The following is a 15,353-nucleotide window of genomic DNA, read 5'->3' on the forward strand; positions in this document are numbered from 1 at the left end:
GATTTTCCGGGGAACTCACCTGGCTCTCGGGGGTCCCCTGAGCTTCCAGGAACTCTCACCTACCGCTCCGTCATCACCCAGTTCCCCAGCCTCTGCCACGGCGCCCGGCGCGCATGAGGCGCCGCTGTCTGGTTCGTCGGAAATTACTATCAAGAAGAAACGGCGTTCGCGTCGCCGTCGCGCTGCGCAACAACCGGAGGTGAGTGAAGGCAGTTTTCCATCACCAGTCTTCGTTGAAACATTAGGAGATAAGGACGTTTGTACAGAGTTAGACAGTGCTGAGTTTCAGCCAAGTAATGCGCCGCTAACCAAGCCACAGACAGGGATTTTGTTTCCAAGGCAATTATGGACACTTCTAGTACTCCTGTAAGGACCTCTGATGCTGTGCTTAGACCAAAAGAGACTTCCGCAGAATCATAATGCGAATAGTAGGGGTAGTGGGTGGAGGTGTTTTCTTCTGCGACATATGCTGTTCCAAGGGTTCCATCACAAACTGAACTATGTGTGACCGATGCCTCCCTTCCTGTGTCCGCTCTGCTCACCCCGGAGCCACTTCAAGGAGGTAATGATGGTGTTACTGAGTCACTGGAGGAAGTCGTGTTTGGGGCTCTTGTTCAAAATAAAGATTTCGATGTCCAAGAACTGATTGGTTCCCAAGCCACACCCTCTTTTGGTGACATAACTGGAGAGTGGGCTTTGGAGCCTGTCACCAGGGACTGTGTGTTTTCTCCTCCAGGCCCCTCTGCTTTCATTGCAAATAAAGATGTTTCAGTGGTGGCCAGTCCTGAATTAAAGTGTGAACAGACTGAGTGTGAAGTGACAAGCGACAAGGTATTACCTGCTGTTGTGTGCAAAGAACTGAAAACTATAGACGCTGGTCAAAGACCTACTATGAAACTCACAGACAACAACATGAATCCAGATCATAGAAACCCAAGCAATAACATTACTCAGTCTGAAATCTGTGTTCCTCTGAATATTAAGCAGGATGTTTCTGAATTGTATTACTCCAGCACTGTCACCTCCAATCAGGTGATCATGGCTGAACGTGGGGAGTCCAATGAGACCGTTACTGAACTTACGTTATCCCCTCCCAGAGTTAACGTGATGTCTGTCTTCTCTGATTCTGTGAACTCATCACTAGATGAGGTTTCATGTTGGGATAAGAGTGTCACCATCCGCTCACAATCTGAAAAGTCATCTCTCTCCGTTAAGGATTCTAGCACAGGGTTATCAATCCCCGTTACTCCATACAAACTAAATGACACTTATGAGTTACAGTCCACTTCAAGCGTGGTTCCAAGTAAATGTACCACTTACCACTACCATGCTGTTAAGTTGTCATTAACCAGATGCATACCTGAGTATTTATTGTTTGCCCAGGAGCCTCACTATAAAGGTCTGAGTTATGTTTTTGTGGGCCAGGTTGTAATCCTTGTTTTTCGTGTGGTTGAACCAGCCCCTCTGAACTGTAAGGAACTGTCATTGATTGAATCCAACCAGCCTATGCTGACCTTTTCTGTGTTGGAAGAAATTGGACCATTTGCCTTTAGGCCAATTAAAACTGACCCAGACTCTGAGGATGTAAAGACTGCTGGCTCAGGTTCAGCGATTATCAACACTACTAATTTCATGGCCTCTTGTTTACAGATTGTGGGCACTATGGACTGTTTTTCACCTGCTCTCTCTCTCTGCATGTCTATGCCTCAGTTCTTGGCGCAGGCCACGGTTCAGCCACTTGCTCTGTCTCTAGTTTTGCCTCTAGATCAGTCACATATACTTACACTGGTCCAGTTAGCAGCTCAGCTCCCGGTCCAGTTAGCAGCTCAGCTCCCGGTCCAGTTAGCAGCTCAGCTCCCGGTCCAGTTAGCAGCTCAGCTCCCGGTCCAGTTAGCAGCTCAGCTCCCGGTCCAGTTAGCAGCTCAGCTCCCGGTCCAGTTAGCAGCTCAGCTCCCGGTCCAGTTAGCAGCTCAGCTCCCTGTCCAGTTAGCAGCTCAGCTCCCTGTCCAGTTAGCAGCTCAGCTCCCTGTCCAGTTAGCAGCTGAGCCTGCGTCTGCTGCTGAATGCCCGGGTGTGCCAGCCCGGCACCCCGCAGCATCCCCGCTGCTTCACGCCTCGTCCGCTGGAGGGCCCGAGGGGCCCGTCCGGCCGTCTGTCTCCGCTGGAGGGCCCGAGGGGCCCGTCCGGCCGTCTGTCTCCGCTGGAGGGCCCGAGGGGCCCGTCCAGCAACCCGCCACGTCAGCTGGGGGTTCAGGAGAACCACACCAGCCCCACGCCTCGTCAGCTGGAGGGCCCGAGGAGCCCGTCCAGCAACCTGCCATGTCAGCTGGAGGGCCCGAGGAGCCCGTCCAGCAACCCGCCACGTCAGCTGGGGGTTCAGGAGAACCGCACCAGCCCCACGCCTCGTCAGCTGGAGGGCCCGAGGAGCCCGTCCAGCAACCTGCCATGTTAGCTGGAGGGCCCGAGGAGCCCGTCCAGCCACCACCTGCTCTGTCATCTGCGGCTCCTATACCGTCGCCTAGTCCAGCTCTGGCTTCTGCTTCATCGCCGTCGCCTGGTCCAGCTTCAACGTCGGCTTCTGCTCCGCCTGCAGCAGCCGCCTCTGCCTTGGCTTCGTCTGGTCTCACCAAGCCACGTCCGGGGCCCGCCAAGCCGCGTCCCACGACTACGCCGTCAGCGGCCACCTTCCAGGCCACGTCCCACGACTGCCCGTCACCGGCCATTTTCCAGGCCGCCAGCTGGACACCACTGCTGTCATGGGCGGGCCTCCTGAACCGCAACGCCGCTGCCTTCCGCGGCCGGCCCCTGAACTCATAAACTGCGGGCTGTTATGTTGCCGCCCTCAGGCCGGCCCCTGATGGAAGATTGTATGAACTGTTGTGCCCTCGACCTCCGGGTCGGCCCCCTGACTTATGTTTGGACTTTTGTCGTGTGCTCCAGTGTTTTCCTGTCAGCTGTTTTTGTTTCATGTTCTGGGCCCTCCGTCCTGGTCCCCCGCCGCCCGCCCGGGCTCGGTGGTCCGTTTTTTTTTTTTTTGGTTTAGGGCTGTCTGGGGCCAGCCCTTGGAGGGGGGGTGGTGTCATGGTCCTGGGTCATGCGACCCAGTGTTTTGAGTTTTAGTTTATTTGGATGTTTATTGTTTGTTTAGGTTCAAGTTATTCCAGCTCATTTGTAATTATGTTACCCTTGTGTTTAGGCTCTCTTGCCCTTCATGTGTGTTATGTCTGTGTGTCTTATGTTGTCAAGTTCTTGTAGTTATTTCTGCCATCTTCCCCTGTACTCAGTCTCCCTGGTTCTGTGTCTACGTGTCATGTTTCATGTCTATGCAGTTATGTTAAGTTCATCCCATGTTTCATTTCCATGTCTATGTCTGTGTGTTTCCTGTTTTATTTTGGAAGAGTCTGGTGTTCTTTGTTCATTGTAGTTAGTGTTACTCTCCCTGTATTGTCATTATGTTCCATTCTAGTCAGCTGTGTTCTCATGTGTCTCCACTTCCCCTGATCGCCTCATGTGTGTATTTAGTCCTCAGTCTTGCTGTGTTCAGTGTCGCGTCGTCTGTGTTCCTACCCTCCATGTTGTATCAGTCAGCCTTTGTACTCATAGTTCTGGTTACCTGTATCTTCATAGTTTATCCTAGTATTACTTTCCCAGTTTAGTTATAGTTTAGTTTTGTCACTGCGCTTCTGCCTTGTTTTCACCAGCCACAATAAAGGCTCGCTTTTGTTTAAAGTTCACTCCGTATCCTCACTTGTGTTCGCACCTGGGTCCATCACGCACACCACCGCACGGTCTGCCTCCGCAGATCGTGACAACAGCTCAGCTCAGGGACATGGCTGACAGCGGAAGAGAGTAGACGTGTATTCGTGAGCTCTCGGCGGTAGGCCCAGGAATTTATCTTTATCCTGATTTATCTGTATTGTCACAGATAGGGGGCAGGTGTCAATAAGAATTTATTCTTCTTCCTGCTCCTTTTCATGCATGGAAACAGTGTTACATTAATTGAAAGGAAGGTTGTGTATGGGAAATGAATTACTGCTGTACCATGTGTGAAACAAAACAATAAAATGAAAATGAAATGAAATGAATTTGCCCTCATATAACTCTGGAGCATAGTAAGAGGCAAAGTTACTAAGTAAATTTATGTATGGCAAGTTATAATTTGCGACACTCTAAACGAAAGAAAATGGCTAAAACACACATATCACACACATATCAACAACAAGAAATATGGCGGATGGGAAGGAGGAATTGCCAATTAACAAATTACTCAATGCTATCAAGGAAACTAAGGAGGACCTCACGAACCACATTGACAAAAAAACAGCCGACATACAAACAACCCTGACGAAGATTGAATCCTCTCTTAATGCTCTTTCTGAGCAGGTTGAGGAGATGGAGGCGCGAGTGAGCGCAAATGAAGACGACATTAAAGATGCACACAACCGTGTTGATAAAATGGATAAACTGACAACGCAACTCAAAGACAAAATCGACGACTTGGAAAACCGCAGTAGAAGGTCCAACCTTAGGATACTGAATATCCCGGAGCAAGCAGAAGGCCGCGATGCTGTTGGATTTTTGGAGAAATTTATACCACAAATCCTGGGGAACGATAACTTCACCTCACACATTACTCTTGAAAGAGCGCACCGCGTCGGGAAGAAGTCTGACAGACCACGGCCTTTTATCGCTAAGTTCCTGAACTTCAGAGACAAAGAAAAAGTCCTCCGACTGGCCAGAAGTAGGGGAGAAATGACATATGAGAATAAGAAAATATCTTTTTTCCCGGATTACAGCGCAGACCTGCAGCGCAAAAGAGATGAGTTCCGTGACGTGAAACAGAGATTGCGAGAGAAGGAGATTGAATATGCTCTGATGTACCCAGCACAACTTCGCATCAGGCACCAGGGATCTATCAAAATTTTCTCCACTCCTGCCGAAGCACAACGTTATCTGAAAGATCTTCCGAGTGAGTAGACTAAAGTGATCTAATGTGATTTCAACAAAGCAATTTGCTCTTATACTCTCAGATGAGAAGACCTTCATTCATGTTAACTTTGGGGATGGGGGCGAAATGAAGGGAAAAAAGACTATAATATCAAGCATTGACATAGAAACTCTCCATCCTCTATTCTTCAGACGAATTGTAGATACGATTTATGGTAGTCCGGTATTTCATAACTAATAGAAATAATTGCTTGTCAGTCAGTTAAAATAATATGTACGATTGTGTGTGCATTTATGATCATAATATTAACCTCCCACTGGATGAGTGTGATCACACCTTGATCAACTAGTTTATTTGTTCTTATACGGTTATGTTCTACATATATATTTGATCGTTAAATTCAGTACTTTGCTGTAAATATTTTACCGAGAGTGGCTAAAGTTTCAACCTTAGCAGCCGCCTGGGCCACCACTATTGTTTAGCTGAATTACCTACCTAATGTGTTTTTGTTACAGGGTTTTTTTTTAGGCAGGTTTTTATTTTAACGTTTTGGGGTTATGTATGCTCTCCTACCAAAAATTCTACTCACACTTATGCAACTGTTCAGACAGCTGCTTGATCTAGGCTGTATCTTACTATTATACCCATGTACAGAGCTTTACCACATCGAAAAGCAGGAAAGTGTTCAGAAATTCCTAGCGTTGAATACTATGACACTTACCAGTCCAAGATATTCACATAAAAAACCTAAATTATGGTCCATCTAACTTGTATATCTTGGAGTATTAGAGGGATCAATTCACTTATTAAGAGGAAAAAAATACTGACATACTTAAAGAGGCAGAGAGTAGATGTTGCTTTTATCCAGGAGAGTCACCTTACAGACGCTGAACATTTAAAATTACGAAGAGACTGGGTAGGCAATGTTTTTTACTCGTCATATACTTCCAAAGCAAGAGGCGTTTCCCTGCTTATTAATAAACACCTAAACTTTCAATTAAACTCAGTTGAAAAACAAAACAAAACAACTTTATTATCCAGGGCAGCAATAGCACTGAACCAGGGTATGAAGGATATAGGCGTAATTGATGTGTGGCGAAACCTTCATCCAGGTCAGAGGGATTTCTCCTTCTTTTCACAAGTACATAACACACACTCTAGAATTGACATGTTTCTTGTACCACAAAATATGATGGCAACAGTGATAGATTGCTCTTACTTAGCAACTACCTTTTCGGACCATAATCCCATCAAACTCTCCTGGGCTATCAATATGCCGCAACCCGCAACCTATAGGTGGAGGTTTAAAAACTATATGCTAGGAGACTCTGACTTTATTTCATATATGAAGATTAAAATTGAAATATTCCTAGATGCCAATTTAAATTCCTCCTCACATGTCAATATCTGGGAAGCTCTCAAAGCCTATATGAGAGGTATGGTTATGTCATACAGTGCCAATAAGGCTAAAAAAAATTAGAGAAAAAACAACTAAATTGGAGATTGACATTAAAAACCTGGAGCAGGAATATATTGCTACCAAAAAGGAAGAATACCTCAATATATTAACAAAAACAAGGTTGCAATATGATAATCTATGCACTAGTAGAGCGGAAGCAGCCATGGCCAGAACTAGATATCACTACTACGAATTTGGAAACAAAACAAGTAAACTACTGGCCTGGCAAATTAAGAAAGAAACATCTGATAAATTTATACGGACAATATTAACGGAAGATGATAAACTCCTTGATGAACCAGCACTCATAAATGCTGAGTTTAAACGGTTCTACAAAGATTTGTATAAATCTGAGCAAGGGATCGACAGTACTGCTGCAAAAAGATTTATAGAGGGAATAACTCTTCCTAAATTATATAATGAGGACAAAGAACTGCTTGAGGCCGAATATCTGAGACGGAGGTACTTTGAGCCCTCAAGTGTTTACAAAATAATAAGACCCCTGGACCTGATGGATTCCCAGTCGATTATTATAAGGCTTTCTCTAATGAATTATTGACACCACTTACAAATATGATTAAAGAAGCTTTAGAAAATAATAAATTACCAGAATCATTGGAAATTGCAACAATCACATTACTTCCAAAACCGGGTAAGGATAAACAGAGATGTGAATCTTACAGACCCCTTAGCCTCTTAAACGCAGATTATAAAATATTATCTAAAATAATTGCACTCAGATTGGAAGACATTATGCCTAAGATAATAAATGCCGACCAAACAGGCTTCATTAAAAACAGGCACGGAGCAGATAATCTGCGACGTTTGCTCCATATACTGAATACTGCCCAAAAAAATCAAGACCCACTGCTAATAATCTCAATGGACGCTAATAAAGCATTTGATAGGATTGAACCAAACTTTCTATTTCAGGCAATGGAAGCTATGGGCTTTGGAGAGAAGTTCACCCGCTACGTTAGGACACTTTTTAATGCCCCCAGAGCCAATATCATAACAAACGATGTGCTCTCAGGCACTTTCTCTTTAACTAGAGGCTGTAGACAAGGTTGCCCAAGCTCCCCCTTGCTCTTTGCGATTGCGATCGAACCACTAGCAGTTGCCATTCGTACTAGTGCCTCCATATCTGGAATTAAATTTGGCACAAGTGAACATAAACTTTCTCTATATGCGGATGACCTCTTACTATATATAATGGACCCTCTTAAATCAATTCCCTCTTTAATGAAGTGTCTTAAAGAATACAGTGCAGCCTCAGGATATAAGTTAAACCATACCAAAAGTGAGATTATGCCATTAAATATACAAGATAGCCGTATTAGAGCCCTTACTGACCCATTACAGTGGTGTAATAATAGCTTTACGTATTTGGGGATACAAATTGGCAAATCCGAGGATCAAATATTCAAACTAAATTATATCAAACTATTGGAGCAAACTAAACTTACTATTCAGAGATGGATGGATTTTCCATTATCTCTTATAGGGAGAATTAATGTTATTAAAATGAACACCTTGCCTAAGTTCATTTACTTATTTCAATGTCTCCCTATAAATGTCCCTAAAAGTTTTTTCAAAGAGCTTAACAAACTTATAACTTCTTTCATATGGCAAAAGAAAAACCCAAGACTCAAACTCTCCTCTCTACAGGCCCCATATTCAAGGGGAGGACTTAATTTACCAAACTTTAGGAACTATTATCTTGCCTCTCAGTATCGATCAATCTGGATCTGGCTACATGCAGAGAGGAGTGAGGTTAGATGGGTTCCAATAGAACAACATGAGGTGAACCCCCATACTATTAAAAGAAGTCCCTTTTTTAGGTACAAAAAAATGTCTATCCATGCTCACAAATAATTTGATAATATTAAACACCTTCTGAAACACTCACTTCTGAAAATAAATATTTCTTTTCTTAGAAGGACACCCCTATGGGGCAATCCTGATCTTTCTAATCATATCGCTGACCCAATATTGCGGGGATGGAAGGACAGAAATATTCGAACTGTTGCTGACTTATATAATAATGATACATTTACTGACTTTCAACAACTAAGGGAAAAATTCAAACTCTCAGGACAAAGTTTCTTCAATTTTTTACAAATAAGAGATTGGGTTAAAGATAAATCCAAAGGGTTATTCCCCGAGATTCCAAAAGAAACTCCCCTTGAAACCCATCTTTGCACCAAACCATGGAAATCAACAAAAGGAATAGCATCTTCTATATATACTATTATCAATGAAAAGTTACCTGACCATAACAAAATGTCTATAAAAAGAAAATGGGAAACAGACTTGGGTCATATCTATGAAGAGGTAGAATGGTACCATTTATTGGAACAGGCAACGACCATATTAATTTCTACAAAACACAGGCAAATGCAATTTAATATACTTCATAGGATATATTATACCCCTTATAGGTTACATAAAATTGATAATAATTATTCCCCCAAATGCTGGAGATGTAAGGTGAGATGCTGCACATGCTGTGGAACTGCCCAGTGATAGAAGAGTTTTGGAGACGGGCTATTGAAATAATCTCAAAGGTAATGGGGATCCAAATTGAATCGGACCCAAAACTATGGATTCTAGGTGACACAGGTTCTATTAATGTAAACTACCATAAGAAATATTTTATTTTACTTGCGAGTACTGCAGTGAAAAAATGTATTCTGCTACAATGGAAATCTGAAAATTCCCCAACATTGAGACACTGGATTAATGAACTAACGTCCTACTGCACACCTGAGAAGATATCATATAATGTAAAAGGGAAATATGGAACCTTTGAAAAAATCTGGGGCCCCTTCCTGGCAGTACTACCATCTCTGGATCTAACAGATCAAAGAGGTGTTAGCTGCAGTTTTACGCAGTTTTATCGTGGGGGATGTTGATTCCTGTGCATGAGAGGTGTAAATATGGGCTGTCTGGATACACGAATGTGACGAGGTTGAGAGCCATACAGGGGTAAAGGGGTGGGGGGATGGTGGGAGGGGTTCACATGATGTGCTCTGTTTTTTTTTTGTTTGTTTGTTTTTAACTCACCTTTTTCTTTTCTTTTTTTTTTCTTTTGGTTCGTTTGTTTGTTTGTTTTTTCTGTAATCATTAATTTTGGTATGTTATTATTATTATTATTATCATTATTGTTAATATTATTATCATTATTACTATTATGCTTGTATCTTCTGTGTTTGATTTTCAGATGTCTGAGGTTATCCTTGAAAGACACAGATACAAGAGTGTGCACCTGGGAGTGCTTCTGTGGCCAAATGGCCAGTCATGTTGTGGTTATTTGTTGATACTTGCTCTGTCCCATAGTTGCGAGCTTTCTGTTTGTTTGTCTGCTTTGTTAGTTTGTTTGTTTTTGTTTGTTTTGAAATTTAAAAATGAAAAATAAAGCTTATAAAAAGAAAAGACACAGCTCAGCTAAACACAACTCAAACTAATCTACACTAATTTTCTTTATAACTATTTCCAGATGTTTCTAAAGATGAAAACAGAATTAAACTCCAGCCTGATCCGTTTCTGAGGTTCCTGACTCTGAACGTCCCTCAAACGCCTCTCTGATCGTTTCCTTGCGTCGCTTTTACTTTCGCTTTCGTGAATGTTGTGGCGCAGTTGATCGTCTCCATGTTAAGGTAACGTTAGCAGTCTGTACTGTTTCCTGGCTAACATCAGCTGTGTGCAGCTTAGTTTCAGCATAAATCTGCTTCGTTTGATGTGAGATCAGAGTCTGGGAACGAGACAGAAACAGTTAGTTGATGATCAGCAGCTGAACTCAGAGTCGATGTTACTGTGGATCCACTGACTGGTGACTGTAGGCAGCTTCTCCTGCCTCCAGCAGTCTGTGGATGTATGGGCTCAAATTGTGGTCATAAATATTTTGTACTTGTAAATCAGGATTTGTATGTAAAAAAGATTTGTGTGTATGTAAAAAAGATTTGTGTGTGGACTTAGCCAAGAAATACGTGTGAAACTCTGCACTCAAGTTTCAAGTTACAAGTACGACCCTATTTTTCTTCCTTTCATCTGATTGGCCAATGTCATGTCAATCACAAATTTAACAATCCAATCAGAGAACAGATGGGTTTGGCTATTGTAGGGGTGCTTTATAAAGCTTCAGGTCCTTGAAGGGAATAAAAGCCCCTTTTCATGCCAGCCCAGCGTTTTCCTTCATCACCAGGAAGGAAAACAGTCTGTGGTTGTCCGAGTTTTGTGATTTTTGTGTCACAGGTTTACGTGCTTAGTTAGCAGTTAGCATTAGCAGCACATGCTGCGTCCGATGTGAAAGGACTTTTATGCTGCGCACTGTGACTCACAGCAATGGTCCCGGGTCAGCCCTGACTTTGTGTTAAACTAATCCTAAAGTAATAATGGTGGGGACCTAGCTTCTATCGGATATTTACATAGAGATCCTCCAGCTTCAATCTGTATTACCCTTCAAGGACCTGCAGTTCAAAAAGCGCCCCTCCGACAGCCACACCCATCTGTTCTGTGATTGGATTGTTACATTTGTGATTGACATGACATTGACCAATCACACGAAAGGAAGAAAAATAGGGTCGTACTTGTAACTTGAAACTAGTCCCACATGAAAATGTCAACAGTCAAACTCAAAATCTGTTTTTGTCAAAAATAAAATGACAGCAGACCAATTTGAACAAAGTTGGTAAAATGCTTCAGAAATTAGTAAAATATTAAAAAGTGTCTTGATGCTCAATCATCCAGTAAATCCCCAAAAAGTTGATTGTGTTCATCTGGATGTTTTCAGCAGCATGGATCAGTGTGAGGACAGAGAGGAGGGAGTCCCTCCCTCTAAAAGCACTCTGTGTGGGGAACATGAGAGCCAGACCAAAGCTCAGAGGTGAGATGACCATCTCTAACTGTCCGTGACTCTTCTCCATGTCACAGCTCAGCACTCACATCACTGCTCCATCATTATTCACACTCATACCTCTGTGTGTGCTGTTTTAAAGCCCAGAGCTGTGGGGCGTACCAGGCTCAGCTGGACATAACCCTAAAACTAATCCAGAACCTGGACCTGAACCCAGCTGTGTTTCCTTAAAGAGCAACGTGTCGAAGGATATCGGTGTAAACTTTAACAAAAGACTGTTATGTGACAAAGAGTAAGTACATTATTTTTATGAGTTTCAGATTGTTCATCATGTCATTAATTTAATATTTCCAGTTTTTCCTTCCTATGTCATGAAGCTGTTACATTTATTGTTTTTCTTTTAGGATCAATAAGAGGCCAGAATCTCCTGGACCTGAACCCAGCTGTGTTTCCTTAAAGAGCAACATGTCGAAGGATATTGATATAAACTTTAAAGGCTGTTCTTCTGCTGCTGAGAGGTAATGTGTGTCTAGATGTTGTTCCTGACTCTGTATTTTTGAATAAATCCTCATGTTTAATATCAGCTCAGCTCTTCAATTCAACCAGAGTTCAAACAAAGGCTTAATATACGTGTGTGTTTGATATAATGCCAACAAGTACAAATAGGTGTTCTTACAGGTCTTAATCACAGAGCTCTGATAAGTCTGGTGACTTTCACAGTCAGCAATTTTGCTGCCTTTTACTTTATATTGGCCTTTTTAAAGCCCTTCAAATTCATACAGAGCTTTTAACACCAAACTCCTTTACAGTCCTTCTCCTCTCACACACGATCACACGACTGATTTGTCTGCAGCAGCTGTGTTACTGCTAGTATTTTATTATGTGTGTAATCTCCTCATATTGTTCCTATGGTTTAGTTTGACTTCCTTCTGCAAACTCAGCTGCTCTGTTGCTGATACACGTCTCCATCAATATGATTGATCAGATGCTGCCAACACCATGTGTTTCATGTGAACGCTCAGCTGAAACCCTGGGTTGACTTATCCAGTTAATAACAAGCTTCACGTGACTGTGAATGCTAAAGTGAATCCAGATAAAGGAAAGAGACCCTGCTAATGTTGGACTCACTTCTTAGTGTAGATCCCAGGAGGAAGTTCAACATAGCAGCCATTCTTTGTGCGAGCTCGACCAAACCTGAGACCACAGTGCAGGATAATGATTATCATCTGTCTCTGTCAAGGACATTTAAAATCCACAAATAACAAACATAATTATATTTGATCATTAAAAATATGTTTAAAATTAAAAAAGCATGAGCACACTGGTGGATTACAGAAACATGAAAACTCGTTAACAGTAAAGTTAATTTAGGCGTAAACAAAGAGGCAAACATACTTAAGTAGAAGGACTGATGTTTGTGTTAAAATAGCCTCTTAAAGCTGAAATACTGATTCAACTTCTTTACTCAAGTAAAGGTAAAAGAGTCCAGGCTCTGAAATGTACTCACAGTGTTAAAGTAAAAACTCCATCTTTGAAGGAAATTTCTGCCAGTTTTTGTGCAAAGTTACCTGAATTTCTACCTCCAACATTAATATGAGAAAATTATCTGAACTTTTATTCTAATGAATTTAATCAGCTTGAACATTTTGTAGCACAAAAGTAGAAAAACCCCAAAGGGAATAAAAAACAGCTCCGTTTGCTGTTGCCTGCATTGTAGATGGTGGCTTTGCCTCAACACCTGAACAGGAAAATGAGTTTAGTCAAGTATTAAAGTGGGATTGAAGAGGTCAGGAAACCAGAGATCAGGTGTTGTGGTGCAGCATGGTCACAAGAATCATTTAGAAATAAAATATTTTCTCTTCTAGATTTTCTGCACACAGTCTGATGTGCTGCTGCTCTGAGGTTTACTGCTCTCTGTGTACTTAGAAAACTGTGAGGTACAAGTAGATTTGACACAAGTTATAATGGCTGATTTCCATATAACGGTGGAATACAGGGACTTAATCGTTGAGTAAGAAGAAAGTTTGAAGCCTAATCTTGAAAGTAGAGATAGTGTCTGTCTCCTGAATCCAAACTGGAAGCTGGTTCCACAGAAGAGGGGCCTGAAAACTGAAGGCTCTGCCTCCCATTCTACTTTTAAATACTCTAGGAACAACAAGTAGGCCTGCAGAGCGAGAGCGAAGTGCTCTAATAGGGTGATATGGTACTACAAGGTCATTAAGATAAGATGGGGCCTGATTATTTAAGACCTTGTATGTGAGGAGCAGGATTTTGAATTCAATTCTGGATTTAACAGGAAGCCAGTGAAGGGAAGCCAAAACAGGAGAAATCTGCTCTCTCTTTCTAGTCCCTGTCAGGACTCTTGCTGCAGCATTTTGGTTTAACTGAAGGCTTTTCAGTGAGTTTTTAGGACTTCCTGATAATAAAGAATTACAGTCGTCCAGCCTGGAAGTAATAAATGCATGAACTAGTTTTTCAGCGTCACTCTGAGACAGGATATTTCTAATTTTAGAGATGTTGCGCAAATGGAAGAAAGCAGTCTTACATATTTGTTTAATATGTGCGTTGAAGGACATGTCCTGGTCAAAAATGACTCCAAGGTTCCTCACAGTGTTACTGGAGGCCAAGGTAATGCCATCCAGAGTAAGAATCTGGTTAGATACCATATTTCTAAGATTTTCAGGGCCGAGTACAATAACCTCAGTTTGATCTGAATTAAGAAGCAGAAAGTTAGCGTCCATCCAGGTCTTTATGTCTTTAAGACATTCCTGCAGTTTAACTAATTGGTGTGTGTTACCTGGCTTCATGGACAGATAGAGCTGCGTGTGCTATGTCTTCTGATGATGCTGCCTTGGTGATTTCAACATCCATGTCTGCTGTGACTCTAAACTTCTGGTCAAGGACTTTTTAAATATTATTGACTCTTTTAACTTGACCCAGTGGGTTACTGGTCCCACGCATGAAAAAGGTCACACACTAGACTTGGAGCTTTCCCACGGGCTGGATGTGTGCATCACTGAAATGTCTGAGTTGGGCATCTCCGATCATTTTCCTGTGTTGTTCACTGTAACGCTGCGCTGCTCGGTAGATAAGCCGTGCGCCTCAGCGCGTAAAAAGCGAGCACTTAATGCTCTGACAGCGCCGCTTTTTCTGCTGCCTTTATGGACTCTGGAATAATGAACTCCAGCTGTTAAAGTGTTGAGGACCTTTCGGACACTCTTCATTCTACCTGCACTGATATTTTGGACTCGATTGCTCCGCTCAGGACTCTGCACGCTCAGCATTTATCAGAGCTGTGGTTGAATGAACATACGCGCTCCCTCAGACGTGACTGTAGACGCGCTGAAAGGAGATCGAAAAAGGACAGATTGTATGTTTCTCTACAGATTTTAAGGACTTTCTGTCTTTCTTACCAAGAAGCTGTAAAAACTGCAGACACAGTTTGTCTTAAACTTAGTGTCAGTAAACAGTCACAGGCCTCAGGTACTTTTTAATGTCCTCAATCGTTTTCTTCCTTCACGTGATAATGTCGGAGTCATTTCTTCACCAAGTATTTGTGATGATGTTTTAGCATTTTTAACAACAAGGTTCTATCTATTAGGGCTCTTGTCTCGCCGACTGCTGCCTCAGTCCGAGTCTTTCTCCTGTGTGCTCAGCTGTCTTAGAGCAGTTTGATCCCGTCTCCTTAATGACTTGACTGCGGTAGTTTGTAACCTAAGATCATCACACTGCCCCTCTGATTGTCTCCCCAACTACTCTTCCAAGGATTGTCAGGTTGGAGATTGGCCTATAATTAGCTAAGACAGCTGGTCTAGGGATGCTTTTTAAGTAAAGGTTTAACTACAGCCAGCTAGGGATGGGTACCGTTTAGATTTGAAAACCTGCTGAATCAGAATCAGTTGCTGATGATGGCTTTTTTCTTTTACATTAATCATGTATAATCTTAACTCAAAGTGAACATAGACTTGATTGAAGTAACTCAGATCAGCCAATTCAAAATGCTAATTCAATCAACTCTGAGTTTATGGCTCGACTCAGTTTGTTGGCCCTGCACCTTAAAACTATTCCCTGTTTGTCCCTCATGTTTTTGG

Source organism: Oreochromis aureus, linkage group 3, assembly GCF_013358895.1.
Source record: "Oreochromis aureus strain Israel breed Guangdong linkage group 3, ZZ_aureus, whole genome shotgun sequence".
Lineage (NCBI taxonomy): Eukaryota > Metazoa > Chordata > Actinopteri > Cichliformes > Cichlidae > Oreochromis > Oreochromis aureus.